The sequence below is a fragment of the Canis lupus genome, chromosome 21 (assembly GCF_003254725.2).
Source record: "Canis lupus dingo isolate Sandy chromosome 21, ASM325472v2, whole genome shotgun sequence".
In the NCBI taxonomy this organism is placed as follows: Eukaryota; Metazoa; Chordata; class Mammalia; order Carnivora; family Canidae; genus Canis; species Canis lupus.
This window is the reverse complement of record NC_064263.1, coordinates 32742673-32769154: the sequence shown is the minus strand read 5'-3', so window position 1 is coordinate 32769154 and position 26482 is coordinate 32742673. Positions and strand designations below refer to the sequence as shown.

The 26482-nt window shown below is 40.8% G+C and overlaps 1 protein-coding gene across 7 annotated transcripts in view; it reads left to right on the top strand.

The window, feature by feature from the left end:
* The window catches only part of DENND2B (DENN domain containing 2B), a 170851-nt gene that overhangs the window by 21200 nt on the left and 123169 nt on the right, over positions 1-26482 (top strand). For 2 of the 7 annotated variants that reach the window (XM_049098765.1, XM_049098769.1), the window contains exon 4: positions 3128-3384. The exons of 2 other annotated variants lie outside the window; for them this stretch is intronic. The gene's annotated coding sequence lies outside the window, so the exon portion shown is untranslated. Of the gene's footprint in view, positions 1-2957; positions 2989-3127; positions 3389-8936; positions 8957-26482 lie in introns of those variants that run through there. 3 more of the 7 variants (XM_049098768.1, XM_049098766.1, XM_035704266.2) reach the window with 3 other exon arrangements.

Here is a 26482-nt window from a genome sequence, read left to right as displayed (position 1 = left end):
ATAATATTTAAAAAAAAAAAAAAACACCCAAGCAAAATCTATGAACCAGAAAACCCAAACTACTCACTATGTTTAAGTGCAGGATTTAAAATAGAAAAAGGAAGTAAAGTCCATCTCTGTGATGTCAAGTGCTATTTTGGTATATAACAAAATAGTTGAATCATAAGTCCCTCAAAGTTAAAATATTAAACAGACTCTTAGCTATAAGATGTGTTGCCAGGCATCTGTATGGAATATAACCATGTAATCAGAGCATATTGTATTTCTCCACACAAAGAGAAGCAAAGCTACTGCTTCTAAAGATTAGGAAACTTTCATTAGACTGACAGAAGACAGTACAGAGGAAATGGCTTGGGGGTAGGAGGAGATGTATGAGAGAGGATGAAAGGAACAGCATTCATACTCTCCAAATTAGAGCCAGGATGTTTATGCTCAAATCTTGTCTTGGCTCTGTGTTGAGGGGACTGCATAATGGGGACATGGGAATGTGTATCTGTGAGATCCCTAAATTAGGCACTAAATAGACCAAATTCCTCCTATAAACGCTTTTTATTTGTAGCAGTCTCTGAACATTTCTGAATATATATTGTGAGTAAAGCCCAAAGCCAGCTAATGCTAATTACCTCTTCCTCTTTTCTGTTGCTAGTATCCTTCCTTAAGGCTGTTATTTCATTCTGTTGTTTACAAGTCACATGCCTCTAAAGGATTGTAACCTTATGGGGAGTGGTTTTATTTACCTCTCATTTACTCAGGCAGCATCTATGTATTACTGTGCACCTATTTCATGCTGGGCACTGTGCTAGGCACATACGGTATAATTATTGGCAAGACAGACTGGTCCCAGGCATCACAGAGCTTACGTCTCCCTTAGCTTTGTCAAGTGATGTGGAATTAGATTAATGCAAATTACTTAATTAGCACCATTTAAAACAGCACTAAAAACGGTTCAGATGTCAGTGTCTCTAATAAAATTTTGGCCAGTATTAAGATTAATACATTAGTGGAGTTAGACTCAAGATAGTATTTAGGCTGTATTTAGAAAATTTAAGGGATGTTAATTTTCTTTCTGAAAGAGCAGATCTACTTACAGTTTTTCTTAAGAATCAAACAAGTTCTATGCATAATTTGCAATAGTACTGGCAAGCAAAAGGAACGGCTATTTGCGTCTTGTTATTGCTCTCTTACATTGCATTAGCGCACAGAAGGCAGTGGCAGCGGTTGTAGAGGTGAAAAGAGTTACTATCCTGGCTCTGCTGGAAAGAAAACCTTGATGCTTTCTTTACAGATGTCAGTCACAAGAAAAACAGGATTTTGATAGGATTTTATTAGTTTTGCAAGTGGGAAACTTATGAACCTCCTTAAAGAGCTTAGGGAGCTGCAGGTGGAATTTGCCTGGAAGGTTGTTGAATTCTGTTGCTTGTGTTCCTTCAGGATTCTTCTCCATGAGTTCTCTTGTTGCTTGTGGAAGATAGAACCACCCTAATTTGAGACTGAAGATTGGAGAAGGCTGAGTCCATTTATATATGGCCTTGGTTTCCTGAAGGGGTTCAAGTGCTTCACTGAACTAGAGGAGAAACTCATTGCTAGATTTTGAATTTGGAGTAAAACTTGTTCTGATTTACCCCATTTCAGGTTATCACCTGTATTTCTTTTCTTTTCTTTTTTTTTTTTTTTTAAGATTTTATTTATTTATTTATGAGAGACACAGAGAGAAAGAAACATAGGCAGAGGGAGAAGCAGGCTCCCTGAGGGGAGCCCAATGCAGGCCTTGAACCCAGGATCCTGGGATCACGACCTGAGCCAAAGGCAGATGCTTAACCACTGAGATACCCAGGTGACCATCACCTGTATTTCTCAGTGGGCCTCAACAACAGAAGTCTTGGGTTTTCCTAGTGGAGAACCAATTCACTTGACCAAGTACTAATGTATTTTTCACACACAGACAACTGTGTCACGCGGTGTAAAAGGCCTTCTGCTAGAAAGGCCAAACGTATCCTTTGGTACTACTATTACTAAGATAAAGAGTTAGTACTAGTAATTTATGTTAATATCCTTTTTGGGCCAAGGAACAATAATAGCCTTTATGAGTTTGTTTCTTGCCACTATTTCTCTTCTATCATGAAGAAATTCAGTTATTTCCAGGTATCTCTTAAAATCCCCATTATTTTTGATGCTTGTCCTGCAGCTGAGTAACTCCCTCTTTAGGATATGTGATAATTGAATTAGCTTGGCTTGGGCTTTGAAACATGTCTCGGCCATAGCCTGTTTATGTTCATTCATGCGCATTTGCTCCTTCAAATTGTAAACTAGGTTTGTGAAAGTCAATTTTATGCATTACAATATCAAGGTCTATTTTTAGTGGTTCATGGGATGGGAAATTGGGTTACATGGCTTCCTAACATCCCACCAAGTATGTCTGGGTTTGGATTTTAAGTGGTTTGCGTTATTCTTTTCCAAGTGGATTGTCACACTGAGTTAACGATGTCTTTCAGAATTCCACTAATAAATCACAGATTCTCACTGCTAGTATTCCATTGCTTATTTAATGACACCCTATTCTAGTTTTGGGTTTTGCGAGCTAAATGGAGTATTTAAAACAAAAGCTCCGAATGCCCTTGGAACTTTTGGTGCAGATCAGACTCCTCGGAACCCTAGCGCTTTCAGAGTGTCTCTGCCACTGCTGCAGTTCCAAATGTAGCTTCTCGTGATGTCTTTCTGGGTTTTGCAGGGCTCCCCCAGGCCGAGGGCTGGGAGAACGGAAAGAGCTCATCGGTTTGTTTGAAGGCAGGCAAGCTGTACAGGCAGCTTTTCCCAGACTCTCCCAACTCCGGCTTTTCATGCATACCAGCAGAGCCGCTTTTTTCCTCCAGTGATTGAAACCATCTGGACTGCAGGGGGGTCACGTGTGTATGAGAAAATGACATAAAGTTTCAGACCCCCTTGTGCTTTGCTCCAGATCCAGACAATTCTTGTTCGGATGGTGCCGAGGTGAGGGCCGTCCAGCTTGAGGGCCAGCTCCTCAACCTGCCCCCCACCCCCATTTCCCCAGCCCGGGTCGCCCCCCTCCCCTCCCCTCCCCTCCCCTCCCCGCTCGGTACGCTCAGCGCGGTTTCCTTGTTCCCTCCAGGGCCTCGGAGCACACCCCTCCACCGGGCTCCGGCAGCCCACCCTCTCCGTCTCGGGTGGAGGCACACCTCCTCCACGCCCCCTGCGCTCGGATCCGTGCTCCCTCCCACCCGTCTCCCTCCAGCCCGGCCACAGCCCCGGGCGCGGATGCCTGCCCGACCACCGCCCTCTCTCCCGGAGCGGCTCCTCCCCCGGGCTGCGCGGCTCCAGACAAGCCCCCGTCGGTGCGAGCGCCCGGGCTGGCTGGGGGGCTCCGAGGTAGGTGCGTCCGGCCGCCGCCCCGGCTCCCCCAGACGGTCTCCCCGCTGGGGCGGGGGGGGCGGGGGGCAGGGGTCGGTGCCCTCACCCCGGGAGGGGCGCCGGGGCCGCCGTGCCGCGCCCTCCGCGCCTCCCGCCGCTGCCGCCCCAGCCTTTCCCCGCCGCAGGGCGCTCGGGCCCCGGCCGAGGTCCAGCGCTGTGAGTATCCGCGCGGGGCGCCCACACTCGGGGGGCCTCTGCGGGCGCCGAGGGTCAGGGCGGGGGCAGCGCCGCGGGGCTGCGGGGACTGCCCCCCGGGCGGTCGGCCGCGGCGGGCTCGGCTTTCCGGCGGGCTGGGGCCGCGCAGTTGGGGGTGGGGAGCAGCGAGCCCCGGTCTGGGGAAGCGCAGGGCTGCGGGGCGCGGAGGCTGCGGGCGGGGCGGGCGCGGCGGGCGGGCCTGGGACTCCCCGGGGTCCCCCGAGCTGCGCTGCCGCCGAGCCCTTACCTGGAGCTGGGCTGGCTTGTAGGCGGGCTCCTCGAGGGACACACACACACACACACACACACACACACACACGGAACTCAAACAAAGGAAAATTAACTTTGCATTCCATCACTTCAACAAATTAAACTGAGACTATTGGTGAACGATTAGCTCTCCTTTTTTTTTTTTTTTTTTTTTGCCCTTCTCCTAAAGTGCACCAAATATTAAAGATGTATTTTTAAGGGACTCAAGACTAATGGAATACACTTTAGCCAATGTTTGTGCTACCTTATCCAAGAATTTAGTAATTTAGTAGAATTCAAGAGACTGAACATTTTCAAGTGTTTCTGAAGAGATTACTTTCCCGGGATCTTTGTATGAATGTGGTTTACAGTTACTTGAACATGAAGAAAACAACTTTGGCACCTTCTTCACGAAGTGAGAAAATTTGCCTGAATGCTGCCTTAGTCTAGTTCTTGATTTTATCCCTATGCAGGTGTTTCTGTTGTTTGGGACGTGGGTCTTGGGAATGGGAAAGAGGTCATTATCTCATCTACAGGACAATTTTGAGCTATCTCTTACCTGCACACACTTGGACTGGCCATCTTGACCTGGCCACAAGATTAAAACCCAAATGACTACATTATTGTTTTTTTGTTTTTGTTTTTTTTCCTCCAAGTAATATTTTCAGAGGGTGACTCCATTCACAATAATGAGATTTTTCAGAAACAGGGGCTTCTAAAGAATCAGAAATGGTTTAGGTTCCAGAAAGCTGATCAGAGACAGAGACCCAATTGCTCCATAGTCTGTCTCCAGTGCTGCATTAAGGACCGCACAAAGCAAGAGCTCAAGAGGAGCCTGTTGAATGCAGGGAGTGAAGTAAAGGCCTCCTGGACTCTGCTGGCTTGTCTGAGAGTTGCCCTGTGACTATGTAGATACAAGCTTCCTTTTTCATTTATTCAGTAACGATTACCCTTGGGGGAAAAAAAAAACTCCTCAAGATATGGGGGAGATTTGTTCAAGTGTATATGGGAAGTGGTATTATCTTCAAAGTATTTTTTATGGAACACTTAGCGATTGGCTGATAATTAGTAAAAACTTTGCTCTTGGGTTTGTAGACTCATTGGAGATAGAGGAGTGGCACCTAAGAGAAGAATAACAATTTTAGATCTATTGGCTTCGAATATCAGAATTAATTATAGAAGCTCAGAGGGGAAAATAATTACGATCCAGAGTGGCTTCATGGTAGAGAAGGGATTTCAGTTAGGCCTTAGAGCGAAGTATGGCCCTAAAACTGGCAGAGTTGCTGGGGAGAGTTTCCAGGAAGACAGAACAGATCATTTGGATTGGAGCTGGTGAGGAAAGCAATACTTTCTGAGCATCTTACTCTGTGCCACAAGCTGTGCTCTCTCTTTCATTCTCTAATGATGCAAAGTAGGTGTTGTTATTCTTATCTTCAAGAAAGAGAATTCTTGTTTTTAAGACAGAAAATCCAAAAGATGAGTAACCTGCTCAAGATCACATAAGTAGTGAGTGGTAGAGCTGGAATGCTGACTCCTGATTGTCTGCTTCTAAAGCTTGTGCTTCTAACAGCTTGTGCTGTTAACTTAACACAACAGTCTTACACGCATTTGGTCTCGTAGTCTATCTATAGATAGCATTCCCTTTTTTTCAACTTTCTTCCAAAATGAGTAGTGGGTAGTTCAGTTGAAGCCGACTAGTGAGCTTGAATTCTGGCTCAGGAGCTGGAACTTTATCTTATACACATTGTCTGACTTTAAAAGGTTTTTGAGAAGAGGATGATGGGCAAAGCAATGTTTTTAAGATCAGTGTGACATCAGGGTACAACAATGTGATACGCTTATCATAGGTAAGGTACAAGATGTAGTTCTTAATTAAGGAAGGTTAAAAAAAAAAAAAGTGAAGGTAGCAAGATACTGGGTGTTTAAATTCCTGCTCCATTTACCATAGCATCCAATAGCTTGGTTCACTGGGGAAGAGCTCATTGCACTGACCACAGGGCTGTCGGGGGTCTGGAAAAGAGCTGGGCCTGACCAGGCAAACATTGAACTGGAGTGTGTATGTGGAGCAACATGGCTGGCAGTTTATATTCCCCACATGTGTTGCAATGCTTTGGTGAAAGTTTTTTGTTTTGTTTTGTTTTGTTTTGTTTTCTTTTACGACTATCCCAGGACAGAGCTCAATGTCGTAATTTGTTTAAGAGCCTTTACTAAATGGTGAAGTTAAGCTCCCAAACCAGGGTCTGCCCTAAAGATCTCATTTAAATTGAGGTGTCCTGATATCCCCCAATATTCATTTGTTTCTTAAAAAAGGCTGAATTTTAAAAATTTGGTACTGGCAAGATAAAAATGAGTTGAGGTTACCTTTCTTAGTAAGACCAGTTTAGAAAAAAATGCACATTTATTTCACTTATTGTTATGGAGGAGCAATAGATACCTTTGGGGATTTAACTGTGTAGGAATTTCGAAGGGATAGGAAAGCCGGGATTTAGAGATGTGCAGAGCTCTTCCCCCGCCCTCTACATTTCTTACCAGTTAATTGTATTGTTCATATACACAACCAGGGAGCTTACAGGGCCTTTGAATACCCACATTTATAGCCAGACCCTTTGATTCTCTGCAGATAATGGGCTCAGGAAGGGCAGTGGTGGGTGGAGTCACTTTATTAGAATTGTCTCCCACTTTGAACACAATCTAGATGTCTGGTTCATCCTTGTGCCACCTCTAGGCCTTTTCCTCTGAGCTTGTCAGTGCTCTGAAGATTGGGTTTTTAGGCAAGGAATATCAGATAGTGGGCGGGGAAGGTTGTGGGCCCCCCCCCCCCAAAAGGCAGAAACATCAAGTTTGTCAACCAGAGAATTTTTATTTTAATTAATGTTAGAGTCAACCATAGTTTTTCGTAACATACAAAATATAAACCCAAAATATGATCTCCATTCTCTATACCCATTTTTACCTTAAAGAGCCTCTAACTGGAGAGTTTACTCCTTTGAATGGGGCTTTGATAAGTAAAATTCTCACCAGCAGTTCTAATGGTGTGAGGACAGGACTCACACCGTTTGGATTTTGGATCTCAGAAGAATGTGACCTCTTAAATGTAAGGGATTTAGACTCCAGAGATATAGGTTGAATAGTTCCAGCTTTGCCACTTTTATTTAGAAGTGTCTGGAGTTTGATGTCAGGGGGATCTCTTAGCTCAGTTACTTTAATTCTTCTAGATGTGGGTAATCCCCAGTCCAGGCACAGTTCATGCCCTGATTAGTCCCTTGGTTCCTTCTCGTAGTTTGTTATCTTGTGTTACCTGAAAGCCATTTTGTTTTATCTGTAGCCTGTGGTTATAGATCAGAAAGGAAAATCAGTTAGGAATCCCTCTAGAGAATGGCAAATCTCCTTACTAGTTGACTGGTGATCTTTTCCTTGGAGTTTGTGTGAGAATGCTCTTAAAGTTTAGCTTTGAGAATTGGGGTCTCAAACAGTGACTTTGGCAGTGCTCTTATTTAAATGTCAGAGATGTTGGTTGCAGTTTTTGGTTCATTGCTTACTCATATCGTTGTTAATGTTTTTATATGTGGTAAGCATTTGTTATTTTTATCACTTATTAAAGGAGTGATTTAGGTTTTATAAGGTAGCTGAAAGCTTAGAAAAATAGGACTGGAATATCCTTTTGATACTCAGATATAATCTCCTAGTAGAGTAGAACCATTTGACCATTTTAACTTGCTCTGCCTCCAAATATCCTTAAATCTCTCTCAAGTGATTTGCTGTCTCTCAAGAGGTTGCACAGCCTCTCTAGGAAACATTTTCTGAGCTTTCCAGACTGATGATCACAGATTATCTCCTTGTAGTTAGGCTGAGTTTTCTTTTAATGTTTCTTACTTTCAGTTTTCCCATCCCTCTTCAACACACAGATGTTCACAAAGTGAACAAGTTGTCTTTCCTGGTCTCCAGTGGCAGCTACCAAATGTGCAGATTGCCCCTCTGGACCCATCCTTTCTTTCTCTTTGTCTGGCTAACCAAACTGAGCACTCTATATTTTTCTTTATACATCTCTCTTTTTAGACCTATGATTATACTTGTTGCTTTGTTTTTTGTTTTATGCAGGAAGTCAATATCAGATATGTTAGCAATTACAGCTTTCGGTGAAAGGAGCCTTTTGGAAATAAAATGTGCTTTCCCCCCTATCAGCATGAATCATTGTGTAACATATGTAAACTCTGGAGATGATCTAAAAAAATTATCAAAAGAATTTTGCCTAAGTTCTTTAAGAGCTTAAAAAGAATCTTACAAAAGCCTTTGTAAGACTATGCTAAAAGTAACAGACTAGCCCAATCAGGACCTTTCCAGAAGTGTGGAAATCATTTGTTTATACCAGAATTTAGGATCCCCAAGCAAATACGATAGAAAGAACCTACTTAACCCTTTGTTAATAGCATAAGAAATAAAAACCCGTTTTAATGGTTAAAGGGCCATGGTGATTAGAATATACTGAGAACCCTGATTATCAGTGTTCTGGAAACTACTTTGAGTGGATAGGTATAAATGTTGGTAGCTTTTTGTCTTTCTTTTGATGTGAAGTTGGCATCTTGGATGTTAATTTCGTTAAGGACAACTTTGAATCTAGATATTTGTGGATGCCCCCCTCCCTTATCCCTATTCTTCCTCATGCCAAAGGCTAATTGGAGTGGAGCAGAAAGTACTTCTCATCAGGGAGTAAGCATCTTGGAATGTTTTGTCGGACACTCTGTATCGGTATCATTCATATACACTTTCTTGTGTTCACCATTTATTGAATATCCACTTTGGAAAAAGCACCAGGTTAGTGCTTTCAAGCATCTGTTTGTTCTCTTACTACTCTTTTTTTTTGGTGAACATGCTTCATGTTAGGTGTTAGATGATGAATTAGTGAGTGGGTAAAATTAAGAAATTAGATGGGAAGTTATCTTTGGATATTGGATAGTGGAGGTATTGGGTACCTCCTGACTGGAATGTTGCTGTTGGGAAGTGGCTATTTGCATATCACTCTGCCCTTTCTTCTAGGTGCTGTGACGATCCTTGACTAGGAGGCTGAGCATGTGGGATATATTTTTTAGTGAGTAAACAGGGCCCAGTTACTTATTTTTGCTATCAGTTGTGTTAGATTATATATATTTTAAAATTTATTTATTTGACAGAGAGTGTGCATGCATGCACACAAGCAGGGGAGAAGGGCAGAGGGAGAGGGAGAAGCAGACTCCCCACTGAGCTGGAAGCCTGGTGCAGGGCTCGATTCCAGGACCCTGGGATTGTGACCTGTGCTGAAAGCAGTTAATAGACTGAGCCATCCAGGTGCCCCAGATTATATTTTCTGTTGCATAATATTCCCTGCATTAGGAAGTACCTAGGAAAGGACTATCTGGAGAAGGTTTTCCTAAAGGTCTGGTTTGGCCAACGGTGGATTCTAGGTGCTTAGGCCCAAAGGGCTTCTACACAAACCAGAGTAATTCTAACACTGGGATACAAGGGGAATGGAAGTTCTCTTAAAACGTTGCACTAGTATGGGACAGATGTCAAAGCTTCGTTTCTCAGTGGACACCAAAATCTGTACAGAGACCTAGAGATGAAGAAAACCCAGCTTTCAAATAAATATTTAGTACTCTGTAAGGTTAGGGAGAGCATGGAAAAATGGAATTTAAGGCCAAAGTGTTCATTTGTGTCCATAATGTCAAAATAATCAGAAATATCAGTTGTGAGGGTTTTGTTTTGCTATTTTTTTCCACATCTGTGTTTTGACAGGTCATTGTCTTAAATTAGAATCATATTAGGGCCAAATTTTTTTTTTTTTTTTTTTAGGACCAAAATGTTTTTACAGAAAGTGATAGTAGAGTTATGGGAGTTGGGCAGAGGCTACCTTTTATCTTTTTTCAGATGGACCATTTAAGAAATTCTCATGAGTAACTCAGTGGTCAAAATTAGTTTGAAATAACTTTGCTGAAAGGTATTGGTTAAAGAACATTTATCGGCTTTTGTTTAGTCCTGGTTTAGATATGAGCAAGAAAGACAATTTGGGAGCAGTATCACTTGCCCAGCCCTGCCCGCACTCAAGTTCCTACTTAGTTCCCATGTATTTGTCACTGTTACTGATCCCTGGAGGGCCAGAGGTGGATCTCAGGACATGAGACTCAGACATGGCATCAAGAGGTGCTTGGCTGGCTCAGTTAGTAGAGCATTTGATTCTTGATCTCAGGGTTGTGAGCTTGAGCCCCACATTGGGTAGAGATTGCTTAAAAATAAAATATATATTGAAAAAAATGTTGGGCTTGGTAGGTCACTAGGACTGTAGGTGTGGGGAGATGGGTGAGTGGGACAGGGAAGAAAAACTGAAGAGCATATAGTACTATGGAAATTGAATAAAGAGATGAAAAAGTTAGAATTCTTTTTTTCCCTCATTGACTTAGACTTTTGTTCCATTGGAAATGCTTTATCACTTGAGGTCATTTTATGAATATTCACTACAACTAGCTGAAGGCACTGTCACTCCTGTACATTGATGGGAAGAACCCTCCTAGATGATTCTCTGGATGTGTATTTGGATTATTTCTATTTTCTTTTCCTCTTTTTCTCCTAAGTTGTGATGCTGCTTGTTTTGTTTTTAAGGAATATTCTGGCTTTAGTGTCTGGACATTTTTAGGGCTATGGGGACTGGGGGCAAGGGTCCCATGACATGTTGCCAGGTATGAGAGACTTTTACCCAGGCAAATTCCTAGGAAGGAGGGAAAAGAAAAGTTTATATACAAAGTCAGAAGGGAAAATGGCATGGTGGTGGTGTAACCGCTTTGGCCATTGTGACTGTCTCTGCTAAGATGAGGCTGATGCTTGGATGATGGAGTGGTACTGAGAATATTTTATAATCCACATCATTCCTTGAAGATTTTTTTCTTTTCTTTTCGTTTTTTTTTTTTTTAATTTTTATTTATTTATGATAGTCACAGAGAGAGAGAGAGGCGCAGAGACACAGGCAGAGGGAGAAGCAGGCTCCATGCACCGGGAGCCCGACGTGGGATTCGATCCCGGGTCTCCAGGATCGCGCCCTGGGCCAAAGGCAGGCGCCAAACCGCTGCGCCACCCAGGGATCCCATCTTTTCTTTTTTTTTTTTAAAGACATTATTTATTTATTCATGAGAAACACACACACAGAGAGAGAGAGAGGCAGAGACACAGGCAGAAGGAGAAGCAGGCTCCATGCAGGGAGCCCGATGTGGGACTCGATCCCAGGTCTCCAGGATCAGTCCCTAGGCTGTAGGCGGCACTAAACCGCTGAGCCACCGGGGCTGCCCGAAGATTTTATTTTTCTTTAAGAAAAAGCGTAGTGCATTATATTGATTTTGGTTTTGAAACTTAGATGACATATCCCTAAGTAAGCATACAGAGAAGTGAACTTCCTTGAGATCACATAGTTTAAAAGATGAAGAGAGAGCCAGGATGTGAATCTAGACCATTAGAGACTGAAAGCCAAGCCCTTAACTGATTGTGTATAGCCTCTAACTGGCCCTGACTCCTCTACTACTGCCCTTTATTTTATTTTAAATTTTTAAGATTTTATTTATTTATTCATGGGAGACACAGAGAAAGAGAGACAGGTAGAGACACAGGCAGAGGGAGAAGCAGGCTCCATGCAAGGAGCCCGATGTGGGACTCGGTCCCGGGACTCGGTCCCGGGACTCCAGGATCATGCCCTGGGCCAAAGGCAGGTGCTAAACCGCTGAGCCACCCAGGGATCCCCTACTAGTTCCCTTTAGAGTCTCTTCTTCACATAGCAACCTATTATGCCTGTTCCCTACTTCAGCCCTCCTATGGGATCCCACCCATCACACTTAGAGTCCCACTTGCCAAGTCTTTAGGTGCTTTAGCCTCTAGTCCTCCGACCTGCTGTCCACTGTCCTCCCCATCTCTTATGTCTCAGAGCCTTTGTCCTGTACCTGGGATACTCTTCTTGAATATTGCTAGTTTGTACCTTCCTTCATTCAGGTGTCAGCTCAAATGCATCTCCTTGAGGAGGCTTTCTCTGACCATCCAATGTAAACTGCTCTTGATAAACCTTTAAATCCTTCCTTTGTTTTCCTTCCTAAAATTATATTATGCATTTGTGTGTTTTTCCTGTTTGCTTTCACAAATAAATAAACTCCATGAGATGAGGGAGTTGGTCCTTCTGTTTACTGGTGTCTTTACTTTTTAGACAGCACGTGGTTAAGTTTTCTTTAAATATTTGTTAAATAAGTAAGTGGTGTCATTTGCTTTTGACTTTCATGTTTAACATAACTTCACCTGGATAAAAATAGCAGAGAAAAGGGATACACAGGTGATACATACCAGGTCTGGGATATCTATCTATCTATCTATCTATCTATCTATCTATCTATCCTAAAAGATGTTATTTGTTCATGAAAGACATAGAGAAGCGAAGCAGGCTCCTTGCAGGGAGCCCAATGTGGGACTCCATCCCTGAGCCAAAGGCAGATGGTCAACCACTGAGCCACCTAGGCACCCCTGGTTTTATATTTATTACCAAGGCTTTGCCATAATATTTGGCCAAGAAAATGCTTAGGAAAGCTGAGTTGAATGAGTGTACTGTTTGATTTATTTTGGATTACAGATAGGAGCTCAAAGAAGGGAGAGAATAGTGTGGACTGGAGTGATTAGAGAAAATAACTGAGGGCCTTGAAAGCAAGATTGAATTTGGTTGGGAGTATAGGAATCGTTGGGAGTATAGGAATCGTAGAGGTGGGTTTGTTGTTTATTTTTTTAAAGATTGATTTATTTCAGAGAGTATGCAGGTGTGCATGTGCGAATAGGGGAAGGGGCAGGATCTTCAGGCATATTCCCTGATGAGTGCAGAGCCTGATCCCAGGACCCCAAGATCATGACTTGAACGAAATCAAGAGTTGGCTGCTCAATTGACTAAGCCACCCAAGTGCCCCGTTGTGTTTGAAAGCTGGAAGGATTATTAGGATGACCTAGTTCAATCTTCCTGGCTATAGACGGGGACACTGAGCTCAGAGGGGCAAAGGACTTGTCCAGAGGCACATATGGTTTTGTTAGAACCATATCTGGAATCCCGGTATTTTGATTCCTGGGTCAGTTCTCTTTGCTCCATACAGTGCTGCCTTCAGAATCAAGGAAGAGCTTTGGGGATAGGAAGTGACTAGGAATAGCTCCAACAAAGGCCCAGACGCAGAAAAAAATGTTGGCTGTGTAGGATAGAAATTAGGATGGAAATTAGGTCATCCTAATTGAATCAGCAAGTTTATGAAAGAGATCCATGGGAGATAGAGTAGGCTGTAGAAGCTGGATAAGATCAGGTCCTGGAGGATTCTTTTTTTTTTTTTTTTTTTTTTAAGATTTTATTTATTAATGAGAGACATACAGAGAGAGAGAGAGAGAGAGAGGCAGAGACACAGGCAGAGGGAGAAGCAGGCTCCATGCAGGGAGCCCTATGTGGGACTGGATCCCAGGTCTCCGGGATCAGGCCCCAGGCTGAAGGCGGAGCTAAACTGCTGAGCCACCAGGGCCACCCTCCTTTTTCTTTCTTAAGTAATTTCTATGCCCATTGTGGGGCTTGAAGTCACAACCTGGAGATCAAGAGTTACATGTTCTACTGACTGAGCCAGCCAGGTACCCCAGATTCTCAAGGATCTTGAATGTTATCTTGAAGACTTTAAATCTAGAATGACAAGGAGGCAGGCATGCTTGCTTGCCTGCCTGCCTTCCTTCTTTCTAGATTTATGTATGTATGTATGTATGTATGTGGGAGGAAGGGCAGAGAGAGAGAGAGAGGGAAAGCATCCCAAGCAGACTCCAGGCTCAGCGTGGAGCCCACTGCGGGGCTCCATCCCAGGATCCTGAGATCACAACCTGAGCCGAAACCAAGAGCTCCTATCTGTAATCCAAAATAAATCAAACAGTACATTCACATCACAACGACTGCACCACCCAGGCGCCTCATGTAGTCCACATGTTTTCAACTGGAGCTGATGAGAATAGATTGATACAACCCTTACCAGGCCAGTAAATTGGCATGGGGTATGATACTTTAAAAGTTTTTTCCATCCTCAGGAATCTTTTTCCATCTCTAAGGAAAAACTTTAAGTCAGTATGTAAGTGAGAACACAGACCTTTAAATAATATCTCCTACTGGATCTGAGAGTTTGGGTTGCAGAAAAAGCCTGGAGCATTTAGCATTCAACCAATACTTATTGAGCAGGACCTGTTAAATACCTAATACTGTGCCAAGTATTGGAGTTTTAATCTTTTGGTCATATTGCATCAAGTGTTATAGATAGGATATGAACATTTGGTTCTAGTTCATATTAAGTTCTTTTAGCACCTAAAGCTGTATAATGGGTCCATAAGCCCTCAGTTCAGCTGCTCACTTATGCCTGCATTCATTTGTTGAATGTTCACCACGTAAGAGGTGATATGCTGAATGCTGAGGTAGTTTTGAAAATGAGTGAGGATTGGTGAGGGTCCTCAACTGGTCCGTTGGTAGGTCTGGTAGCTGACCAGTTTCCTTGGGTTCCTATTTAAGAGGAGAGTGTATCAGCAGTAGTGCATCCGTCTTCACTTGTTCTGTCCACACTGGGCTCTCCCCTGTTCCTCTTGCCTCTGTTTCCTAACCCTATCTTGAAATTTAAGAGAAATAAAATTATCTTCTTTGCATTAAATTTGGGAAGTTCCACTAAGGGTGGCACTTCTCTGATAAAACCTTTTTTCTGTTGTTAGAGATTTTATTTATTTATAAATAAATAGAGGCAGAGACATAGGCAGAGTCATAGGCAGAGGGAGAAGCATGCTCCCTGAAGGGAGCCCAAAGCAGGACTTGATCCCAGGACCCCAGGATCATGACCCGAACCGAAGGCGGATGCTCAACCGCTGAACCACCCAGGTGCTCCTCTGATAAAACCTTTAATATAATTTGAAATCTTTCCAGGAAAATCTCTTCTGTCTGTGAAATCCCAAAGTAGAGCCTTCTCCATGAGAACTTTCCTCCTTCTTATGAAAGTTGCTTTGCCTACAGAATGGACACAGGGTATGCAGTATTCAGTATTTCTCAGGCTCTTCACTTCTGTCTGCTTCATTGGCTCTCTGTGGGGACTGCCAGGAGGGGCACGTTGTTTTGTTTTCTTAGAGTGAATGACACAAATGAGAGGGAGGCAATTGTGCTAAATTTTCCCATCATTTGGAAAGGCAGCTGCTCAAACAAAAGAGGCAAAAGAAGATGGATACAGAAGAGTGTTAAATTGAGCCTTTGCATTGCCAACTGGAGTGAGATTGCTTTCCCCTCCTTTGCTTGGCATCTGGAGCCAGCTTGTCTACTGTCTGAGATTTGCTCTGCTTATTCATATCTGTGACCTCTTTTAATAGAAAATGACAAAATATAAAATTATCTTTCTCTTCAACCTTAAATTGGTTCTTTTAAAATATATATATATGACTCAGGTGGTTACCCAGGTCATGATCCCAGGGTCTTGGGATTGAGTCCCATGTTGGGCTCTCTGCTCAGAGGGGAGTCTGGTTCTCCCTCTCCCTCTCCCTGTGTGCTCTCACTCTCTCTCTCTCAAATAAATAAATAAAATCTTAAAAAAAAAACTAAAAAAAATATAATATGTACATTGTAGTACATATAAAAATATTAGAAGCTTCACTTCCCTATCACCTAGAGATCACCACTATTAATATCTTAGTGCACCACCTTCTTGAACTTTCTCCAGGCACATATGTACATATTTGTATTTTGTCTTTTGAGTAAAACCAGGTCATACATACTGTTTTTCATTCTATTTTATTTTCAATTTCTTCTGCTTTTCTAGGTCAAGGCATTTTTATTTTAACTCAGACCATATTTCCCCTATTGCCCCTACGTGTCTTCATCATCATTTAATCTAACCTAGTCTCTTTTGTATGATACCATTTTGTCAAAGAATTTTCCTTAATAGGTTCCCTCAAGTGAGTGCTGTCTCTGTTACCTGTGTATTGCTAAGAGGTTTGAAGGTGTCATCTCATTTAACCCTTGCAACAGCACTGAGCACATTTTATCATTCTAGATTTTTGTATATTCTCTTCCTGTGGGATCTCAGCTATTTCCAGGGCTTCAACTATTTCCTTTATAGCAGAGATACATTACTTGTAGCTCAATGGTTACCCTGAGAGCATGAGTTCTTGAGCCAGATGGCCTGGGTTCAAATCCTTTTTTTTTTTTTTTTTTTAACCACTTACTATATGTGATCCTGGATAAGTCATTTAACCTTTCTGTGTTTCAGTTTCCTCATCTGTAAAAGGGCTAACAATAGTGCCTCCCTCCTAAGGTCTTCATAAGGATAAATGAATTAATACATGTAAAGTACATAGATGACCTGGCATGCAGTTAGTGTGTATAATCATTACTACTCAGCAGCTGGATGATCCGCAGGCCCCTCAAATTTTCCCTGTTCCATACTTCCCTCTACAAAGCTGCTCTTCTTCTGTATTCACAAGCTTCTTTAATGATATCCGAATCATCTCTGATTTCTCCTTTTTTCTCAGTAATCAAACTGAAAGTCTTGTCAGTTGCATTTCCCAAAAACCCTCCTCACTGTCTCGTTTCCAACTGAGTTAGAGATTTTACCATCTTTTTTCTGGAATACATCCTCAGTGTCTCAGAATGCCTGCCCCTGGATGTTCCTGTCAGTTCCCGGCCTGCTCCCAAGAGTGATCATTCTAAAATAGTTTCATTATCATAGTTCTTTTGCTAAAAGCTCTTTCCTTTTTTATGAGGAATAACATAGAGTAAAGTGCACAAATATTAAACATATAGCTTACTGGATTTCAACATTTGTATTCACCCATGTAACCCCTGCTCAGATCAAGATATAGAGCACTTCCAGCTCTCTGGATGGTTGCCTTATGTCTCTTCCAAGATAGTATCCACATTCCTACTCCCAACCACTCTGCTATTTGTTATTGCCTTTTTTTTTTTTTTTAACATATCTTTACAACTACTTAAAATAAGTTCCTTTTTCTAGTTTTATTATGAAACAATTGCTATATATCACTGTATGAGATTAAGACATACAACATGATGGTTTGATTTGGGTATATTGAGAAATGATTACCACAGTAGTTCAGCTAACATCCATCATCTCATATAGATACAATAATAATAAAAAAAAACACAAAGAGAAACATTTTTATCTCCTCCTGATGAGAAGTCTTAGGATGTACTCTCTTAGCAACTTTCCTGTATGTCATGGAGTGGTGTTAGCTGTGGTCATCATATCATACATTATGTCCCCAGTGGTTATTTATCCTACCTTTAGAAGTTTGTACCTACTCCTGACCACTATTGTATATTCATTTGTTTTGCCTTTTCTTGATCTTTGTGTAAATGAATCATAAAAGCTCTTTATTGAATCTTCTTTGACAGGGTAATTCCAAGCTAACTTAATGTGACATTCAAAAATGTTTGTCATCTGGCTTTTACTTCAAATCCTTCACACTTAGCCTGCCCTTCCTGCCATGCCAAAATTGCATGTAGTTTACTACACAATAGGCTCTTTTTCCCTTTCATTTCTTTGTACTTAATATTCTTTTGGCCTTCTACTTCATTCCCTGTAAATTCACCCTCAAAACTCAGCTCCAGGCCAAATCAAGCCCCTCTCTGTACTCTGGAAGCATGATTATTATTGTCAGTTACTTATTTACATGTCTTTCTCCTCTCTTCATTTTCAAGAGCCCATTGATGGACCATTTCCCCCCCTAATTTTACATAAGTAATTCATGTTCTCTCCAGGAAAATTAGAAAACAGAAGTAAAAAAAAACCCCAAATCCCACTGTATAGAGATGACCATTTTTTACACACACACACACACACACACACACACAATACCAGAATATATACACCAACACTGTACAACAAATAAACATATATTCACAAAATACTAAATAGTTGTTTAATCTATTATTTAGAATTTGGCTCCCCCCCCCCCCACTTTTTGTTGTAAAAATTCTGTATTATGTCTGAATTTTAATGCAGTTCCTTTCCCTCATTATTTTTGGGGGATACATTTGTAGAAATAAGATGAGTAAATGAAAGAGATCAACATTTTAAGGGCTTTTGATATGCTTAGCCAAATCACTCTCCAAAAAATCTTTAAGCTTCATTTCTGCTAGGGTGACAGTGCCCATTTTTTAGCTGTCCCCGCCAAGCTAAAAAGAAGGAAAATAGTATTTGCAAATCTGATAAGATAAAAATGGTTTGTATCTCTGTTTTAATTTGCATTTCTTTGATTGTTACTGAGGTTGAGTATTTTCTCATATGCTTAATGGCATTTAATTTAAATTTATTATATAATCTATTTCTTATTTACACGTTCATGTATTTTTATATTTTTACTGATTTTATCAATGTTTTTAAGATGAAAGATATTAACTCACCATATATTTCCCTCACTTTATCACTTATCTTCTAACTTTATTGTTTTCCACATGTAAGCATTTTAAATAATTTATTGTACCAAAATTTATTAGTCTTTTAAATAATTTTCTTTACCTATGGTATTATTCTTAGAAAGATCTTTCCTTAGCAAAATTAGATAAATATCCATTATATATTCTTGTACCCCTTTTATAATGTAATTTTTTTGCATTTAAATCTTTACTCAATCTGGAACTTCTTCTGTTATAAAATAGTAACACCAATAAGAGCTAATATTTTGAGTGCATATTATATGACAGGCACATGCTTCATTTGTACTGACTTATATAATACTTTCAACAAACCTATGATGCAGGTACGATAGCAACCAAAGGTTGCTCAGCTAGTAAATAGCAAAGATAGGATTCAAGTTCAGGTAGTTGATCCCTAGAGCCCATGTGCTTACCTACTCTGCTAACTTAATTTTTTCCCAATGTTTTAATGTCATTTGTTAAGAAATCCATTATTTTCCCACTGTTTTGAAATTGCCAGTTTTAATCATATGCTAAATTTACTTATACACTTAAGTATGTTACTAAACTTTTGTTCAACTGAGCTGTCTGTCTGTTCCGGTGATAATGCCACACGGTTTTAATTTGTAGAGCTGAAAGATGGTATTCTTCTCCCGTGTGCATCCCCAGTGCCTAGCAGTGACTGTTGCCTTATAGGTATTTAATGAATATTTGCAGAATGATGTAACTCTTGGAGGTTCATGGATAGAATTCAGAGTCTGCAACTTGGTTAGGAAAAATTACATCATCATTTTCATTGATCCCAGACTGAAATTTAATATTTCTTTCAATTATGAATATAGGCAATAAAGCATAGGAGTAATAGCACTACCTGTGACTTCGTCATGGATATTTGCCAGGGTGAACCTTAGGTTAAAAACTCTTACTTTACTGCATTTCTTTCTGCAGGCCATCTTATCTTTGTGTCTAATACCTAGACAGTGCCTGATACTTGGTAGATGCCCAATAAGCCTACTTATTGGAAAAACTTTTAATTTTCTTTCTTTTTTTATTAAGATTTAACCATTTATTTCATTTTATTTTTTTAAAAGATTTTATTTATTTATTCATGAGAGACACAGAGAGAGGCAGAGACATAGGCAGAGGGAGAAGAAGCCTCCTTGCAGGGAGCCCGATGTGAGACTTGATCCCAGGACCCTGGGACCACACCCTGAGCCTAAGGCAGATGCCCAATCACTGAACCACCCAGGTGTCCCTACCCGTTTATTTTAGAGAGAGAGTGTGCGCGTGCACGGACAGTGTGGGGAGGGACAGAAGGAAAGAATCTTCTGGCTTGACTCCCTCCTGAGCACAGAGCCTGACTGGGGCTAGATCCTATGACTTGAGTGCAAACCAAGAGCTAGATGCTCAACTGACTGAGCCATCCAGGTGCCCCTTAATTTTCACATATGCACAAAATCAGAGAACTGTATAATGAACTCCTGTATATTCTTCTTCCAGCTTCAAATATTATCAGCATTTTGCCAGTTTTATCTATTTCCCCTCATTTCTGGATTATGTTATTTTACCCAATAATTTTTCAGAAAGCATAACTAACTGATAAAGACTTTAAAACATATAGCCACTCATAACACATTTAGCAAAAGTAAAAAACAATTCCTCAATATCATCTGTTACGCAGGTGGTATTCAGATGTCCTCAATTGTCTCAAAGGTGTCTTTTACTTAAATTGAATTTTTAATTGGGATCCACATAATACCCACACTTTGATTTGGTGGGTATGCCTCTTCTTACATGTCAAAGATATTGTATTGTATAAATTACTTGTTAATTTATCTTCATGCTCTGATACTGCTCTTCCCCTGCTTCTCTATTGCCTCTTACTTTGGTATGTTTTTACTAGTAATTTACTCTTGAGAATTGTTCTTTTCACGATTTAAAATTTTATTTATTATTTTAATAAGAAATTGTTGATTTTGGTTATTTGGTCTTATTTTTAAAACTTAAATACTTGTTCCATGTAAAGTTGTTCCTTCACCCATGTTTTGGACTGAAGTATGTGATGGTAAATTTAAGATCAAAGCTCTAACAGATATTTCTTTTTCATTTTCTTAAGAAGTCTCACCTTGTAAAATACTTTGATGTAAAAAAGAATCTTTCTCTGAGATTTTTATATGCATCTCTTGGTCTTAATTGAATCCTCTTCAAAATTGAAAGAAATTCAGATTTGGGTCTTTTTTATATGCAGAGTTTTTCTTTATATTTCAAGAATATGAGAATGTCATAGTGTTTATCTGTGTTTGTTGATTTTGTTCAGGATTCTATAAATTTTTTGTATTTAGACTAAAATCCTCTTTTCTGGACAGTTTTGCTTCCATTAAACTTTTATTTTTATTTTATTTTTTTAAATTTTTTATTTATTTATGATAGTCACACAGAGAGAGAGAGGCAGAGACATAGGCAGAGAGAGAGGCAGGCTCCATGCACCGGGAGCCCGATGTGGGATTCGATCCTGGGTCTCCAGGATCGCGCCCTGGGCCAAAGGCAGGCGCCAAACCGCTGCGCCACGCAGGGATCCCTCCATTAAACTTTTAATTATAGATTTGAAGCCATTTGTTCAAAGACTTCTATTATTTGCAGGGTGGTTCTCTGAGCTGCATTCTTTCTTATGATTTTTCAGCTTGTACATTCTTGAATCTCTTTATTTGCTTTTGCATATTATATCTTTTTCTTGATTAGCTTTTTCTGTAGCATCACTTCTGTTATACTCATATTTATTTATTGCTGTAGGATGAACCTTCTATTTTTACATCCTGGACTTGTATAGTCATTATGATGGTCTGTTTCATCTCCTTGAGAATCAGTGCCAACTGCTCTGTAAATTTGATTGATTGATCGAGTGTTTACTGTGGGGGAGGCAATCCATTGCAGGGATTAGTTTTGTTTTTCTTTCCTACCATAAGGTTTTTTTTCCTTTCTTACATCCTTTACCTGTTTATTCATTTTTCTAAGTTTACTTGTTGATTCCCCTTTCATAGTTTCAGACTATTTTGCTTACACTGTATTTACTGAGATTCGTGAGGAGTCCTTTTCCATATATTGAAATTCCATTTCAGCCTCATTATAAAGGGTTAAGGAATTTAGGCATTTTCTATTTTGTGATGGTGAATTTAATAATCATCACCCAATTACAAATCCCCCATTTTGGAAAATGACTTTTTTTTTTATAATTTTTTTTAATTTTTATTTATTTATGATAGTCACACAGAGAGAGGAGAGAGGCAGAGACACAGGCAGAGGGAGAAGCAGGCTCCATGCACCGGGAGCCCGACGTGGGATTCGATCCCGGGTCTCCAGGATCGCGCCCTGGGCCAAAGGCAGGCGCCAAACCGCTGCGCCACCCAGGGATCCCTGGAAAATGACTTTGTAAAAGAGAAACGACATTCCAAATTCCCAGTTCATCTTTGTTAAGGTGAACTTGAAGGAAAAGCCCTATGATGATGGGAGAAAGCTCTCTACCAAGACATGGTTTGTGCCTGAGAGATGCATGGTTTGGATATGCTTCTGGAGAGCTTGCTGACTGTGGTAGCCTCCCGGTCAGTGATGGCCCTGGTGCTCATGCTGTCCCCTTTCTCAGTCATCATTCTCCCACTTGGCCATTACTGTTACTTATCTGACTCTTGCTATTCCTGTGTCTGCTGTTTAAAAACTCTTGAGGATACCAAGCAAAAGAACAATTGGAAATATTTTTTTAAGAAAATGAATGACTCTTGAGTAACAAATCCTTTCTCCAATGAGATGGTTCCAGCTTTTGCTTTCAACAAAATGGAAAAAGTTTTCAGCTGGTAGAGGATTAAAAATAATTTTTGATAATTTTGGCATATAATTTGGAAGGAGTGCAAAGATTGATATTGCTACAACAAAATTTCTTTCTTTTTTTTTTTTAAGATTTTATTTATTTATTCATGAGAGACAGAGAGAGAGTCAGAGACATAGGTGGAGGGAGAAGTGGGCTCCCTGTGGGGAGCCCAGTGTGGGACTCGATCCCAGGACCCTGGGAATCATGCCCTGAGCCAAAGGCAGATGTCTAGACACTGAGCCACACGGGTGTCCCAACAAAATTTCTTTCATTCCTCTCTCGTTATTTATGTGAACAAAGTTTCTTGGCCCTTGCAACTAATCGTCTAAAAATGGAAAAATTAATGCATTTTTAATAAAATTTTATTGTTTTATTTAATACAAATTCATAATGATTGTTTTAATCAGTTGCATAATAGCAATAAAGATAATGAAAGCCCAACCCAAAAGAAAAGATTTTTTTGAACATTGAGAGATTTTAATCATGGAATTAAAAATATATGTATAAATATATTTATATGTAATAGTTATATTGCAGAGAAGTATCAAAATTTGATCAGAAAAGATTTCCAAGAAAAATATTAGGATAGAATTCTGAGAAGGAGGTAAAAAGGAAATAAGAGTTCACAGAGAAGAAGGAATGATACAAAATTTCATGTTTTTTTAAAATGGATCGTGATGGATTGTAAATCACTATGGTATTCATTGGATTAATTTGGACTCCTGTTAAAAAGAGTATAATATAGTAGTTTTATTTAAAAATAGTCAGTATTTATAAAATGCCAATATTTATAATATGCCGGAAAGTATATCTCTACTATTTATGATGCAAATATGTAATTTTTCACTTAAACATATGGGAAGAGGGGATCCCTGGGTGGTTCAGCGGTTTGGCGCCTGCCTTTGACCCGGGGCGCAATCCTGGAGTCCCAGGATCGAGTCCCACATCGGGCTCCCGGCATGGAGCCTGCTTCTCTCTCCTCCTGTGCCTCTGCCTCTCTCTTTCTCTCTCTCTCTCTGTCTCTCTCTCTCTCTCATAAATAAATTAAAACAATTAAATAAAAATAAACATATGGGAAGAGTACGTGTTTTGTAAAATTCATTTACTGCAATATGACAAACATTTATAGTAGAGCATGTAAGTGATTAACCAGAGGAAAAGGAAGAGTAATAAGGAAAAGATGTAAAGGATGCGTCAGGATTAGGAGAAAGTAACCAGAGAAACTGCTATTGGAACTGAATCTTGAGCGACTATGGGAGTTGGCTAGCAAAATAGAGGTGGAGAAGAAGGGAGAGCAGTGTATGCAAAAGGCCTGGAGGTCTAAAGGAACATAGGGACCTTAGGGGAGATGGCAGGATTGGCATGAGCAGGATAGCGATTTGCAGCCAGCCTGACAGTGCACTTTGATGGCCTGGAAAGGAGAGGCAACAGGGCAGGAGGTAGTTAGAAAAAGTGAGATCCATTATTTGTGGTTATTCCCAGTGGATATCTTCTGGACATTCTTACAACTGTAGAGATTTTTTTTTTTTTTTTAAGATTTCATTTATCTATTTGAGAGAGAAAGTGCATGCACACAAGTAGGGGGACGGGCAAAGGGCAAAGGGAGAGGGCCGGATGCAGGTCTCCATCTTAGAACCCTGGAATCATGACTTACCATCACCCATCATGACCTGAACCTAAGGCAGATGCTTAGCCAACTGAGCCACCCAGGTGCCCCAACTGTGAGATTCTTGTTTATATTCTGCTAGGGGAGAAAAGAGAGGCCCAGCCAGGGTCCATGCATCTTACAGGTTTTGTATCTCAGTAGTGATGGGCAGGCTGAGATTAGTGCTAGAGTCCAAGACTTCCTTCTACACACTGGCCACATGTTTGGTTGAGGCCTTCAGCTTGTCATTAAAAAGGGTAACTACATCTTTGGGCCCAGGAATTGAGATCCTTGGGCCAATAAAGGATCCCTCCCCCCCAATTTGTGAATTTGTTTATATGTGAAAAACTTTTACAAACTTCTGCAAGGTAAATCAAATTTAACATATCAATTCAACTAAATCACCCTTATTATAAAGAATTCGACCGTGTAAAGTTTCGCTGGTCCCAGAAAAGTTAGCACATAAGGTCGTTATTCTGGCGGATCTGGTACTGGGAATTCTTTTGCTTTCATCATAGAGAGGCTTTCCATTATAGGGATCAAAGTATGAGCTCTGTAAGAGAAGACTATATAATAGTCCTGAAAAAAACTGATTACACTTTTTGCCTTTTTGGAATATTTGTTCCACAAGGTGGTAGAACCGTGATTCAGTATTTGGGTAGAACAGATTGAATGAATTCCAAAAGGAAATCATCAAAGGGTTGATTTGATACCACACAGAAACACGAGGTGGTGAGATGAGTGGTTTTTCCACATTTTAATATTTTCCAGGATGACACTGAAAGCCTTGCCCTTAGAGAACCCCGAGCCACCTAATCATTCTTCCAAGCTCTTGAAAAGGAGAAATGGAAGATTTATACCATTTAGTAGATGCCCTGGGCCTTTTGTAGGAGAGCCTGGAAAGGAATTGAGGACAGCCATGGGAGTATAACCAGCAAGGCCTTGCACTTGTTTTGGGTGCAGGGTGGGAGGCGGGTGTTGATAGGAGAGAATGCTGTCAAAGAAATACTGAGTCAGTTCAGGAGACCCATTCTGTGCCATTCCCTACTTAACACTTTCATAAATCTCACTGATTGTCTCAAAGAGGAGGAAGTCAGGACTCGGAGAAACCAAGTAATTTGCCCAACATTCAGAATTTGAATCCGGGTTCATTTCATTCCAAAACCCTTTCCACTGCACTCTGATGCTTCCTTGTGCTGAAATCATGGCAAATGAACAATATTCTGGATTGAATTAGGGAACTCATGGTGTCTGGCTCACTGTTCTGAAAAACTCTTAGCATGCTTTAGTTGGAGGCATTTGGGAAGAGGCATAACACTGACTAGGAGAGAGGAATTAAGGGGCAATGCTAGGAGTTTCAAATGCAAAGGGATTTTGGGGTCGTGGTGTCTTGTCCTTGGCAGTGGCTTGGAGGAAGTGGCTCCTGAATTCATTTGCCACCAGTAAGCCCTGTGAAAGCAAATGTGAGAAGACTAGCGTACTCTAGGGATCTGGAATTTCACAAGACAGTTTTCATCTGTTTGTTTGTTTGTTTTTTGAGACCAACATGAGATTCCCATGTTTAAATTTTTTTCTCAGGGAAAGAGGCTAGAAATAAACAAACCAAAACCTCAAACCTAATATTTTCACATCATCTAAGAAAGGGCATTTGAAAACCAGAATAATGAATAAATTAAAAAACAAACAAGCAAATAAATAGGATAAAAGGGCAGCCCTTTCCAAGAAAGTACCTCATACTCATGTTGTACAAAATTTGGTTAGATTTAAAATATTTTGAATTTAGAAAAATTACAACAGAAAATTTACTGATGTGTTTGTCAGTTTTGGAAGTTTTATTTGATGTACAGCATTAGGAGAAGCTTGATTGTCCAGTTGTTTCATACTTTTTTTTTTTTTTTTTGATCATAGTTACTGGTGATAGTCCATTTCAACAGGTATGTTGATGAAAACAGTTTTAGTAGTCAGTGTAATTCATTCGATATGGAATATTCTGGTGAATGGAGAGAAGAGGAGTAAGAACAGTTCTCAGCTTTCAGTTCTGTGGCCAGGCTAGGATGAAAGCACAGTGGTGGTTCTGGGTGAAGGCCTGGGGGAGAGTGCTGGCCGCAGGGACCTATCTGCCCCTGATTCCCTTGCAGAGTGGGGGCGAGGGGTGTACTGGCCCCTCACTGCCCAGAATGGAACAGTTAGGAATTTATTTGAGAGAGATGCTGTAGAGATGGTAAAAAACTTATCAAGGCCTGGACCAGTATTTAAGAGAACCACTCCTCTAAAGGAATTATCCTGTTTGGTTCTCCACGATAATCTAAAAGCAGAGGCATAGACAAAGGCCCATTGTTTTCTCCAGGGCAGCTGTTTATTGCATTGGTGTTGAGGGGTGTGGGAAGCCCACAGGACTGTGGCCTAGGTGCTCAGATTTGGGGATGGTCCTGCTCCTCTGCCTGGTTGTTTTCTTCTGAGTCTCTCTTGTGGGAACTTGCGGCAGACTGCATTTTCCCCCAGGGCAGGATAGTCTTAGCTTCACCTTCTACATGGTCTCCGTGCCCTGAAGTTCTTGTGAATACTGGGTGCCTGGGAGTAGGAAAAAAAGCCTAAAAGCAGCTTGGGAATTCCCCAACTCTTCTAGCCTTGCCTCTCTTGTCCAAGGGAATAC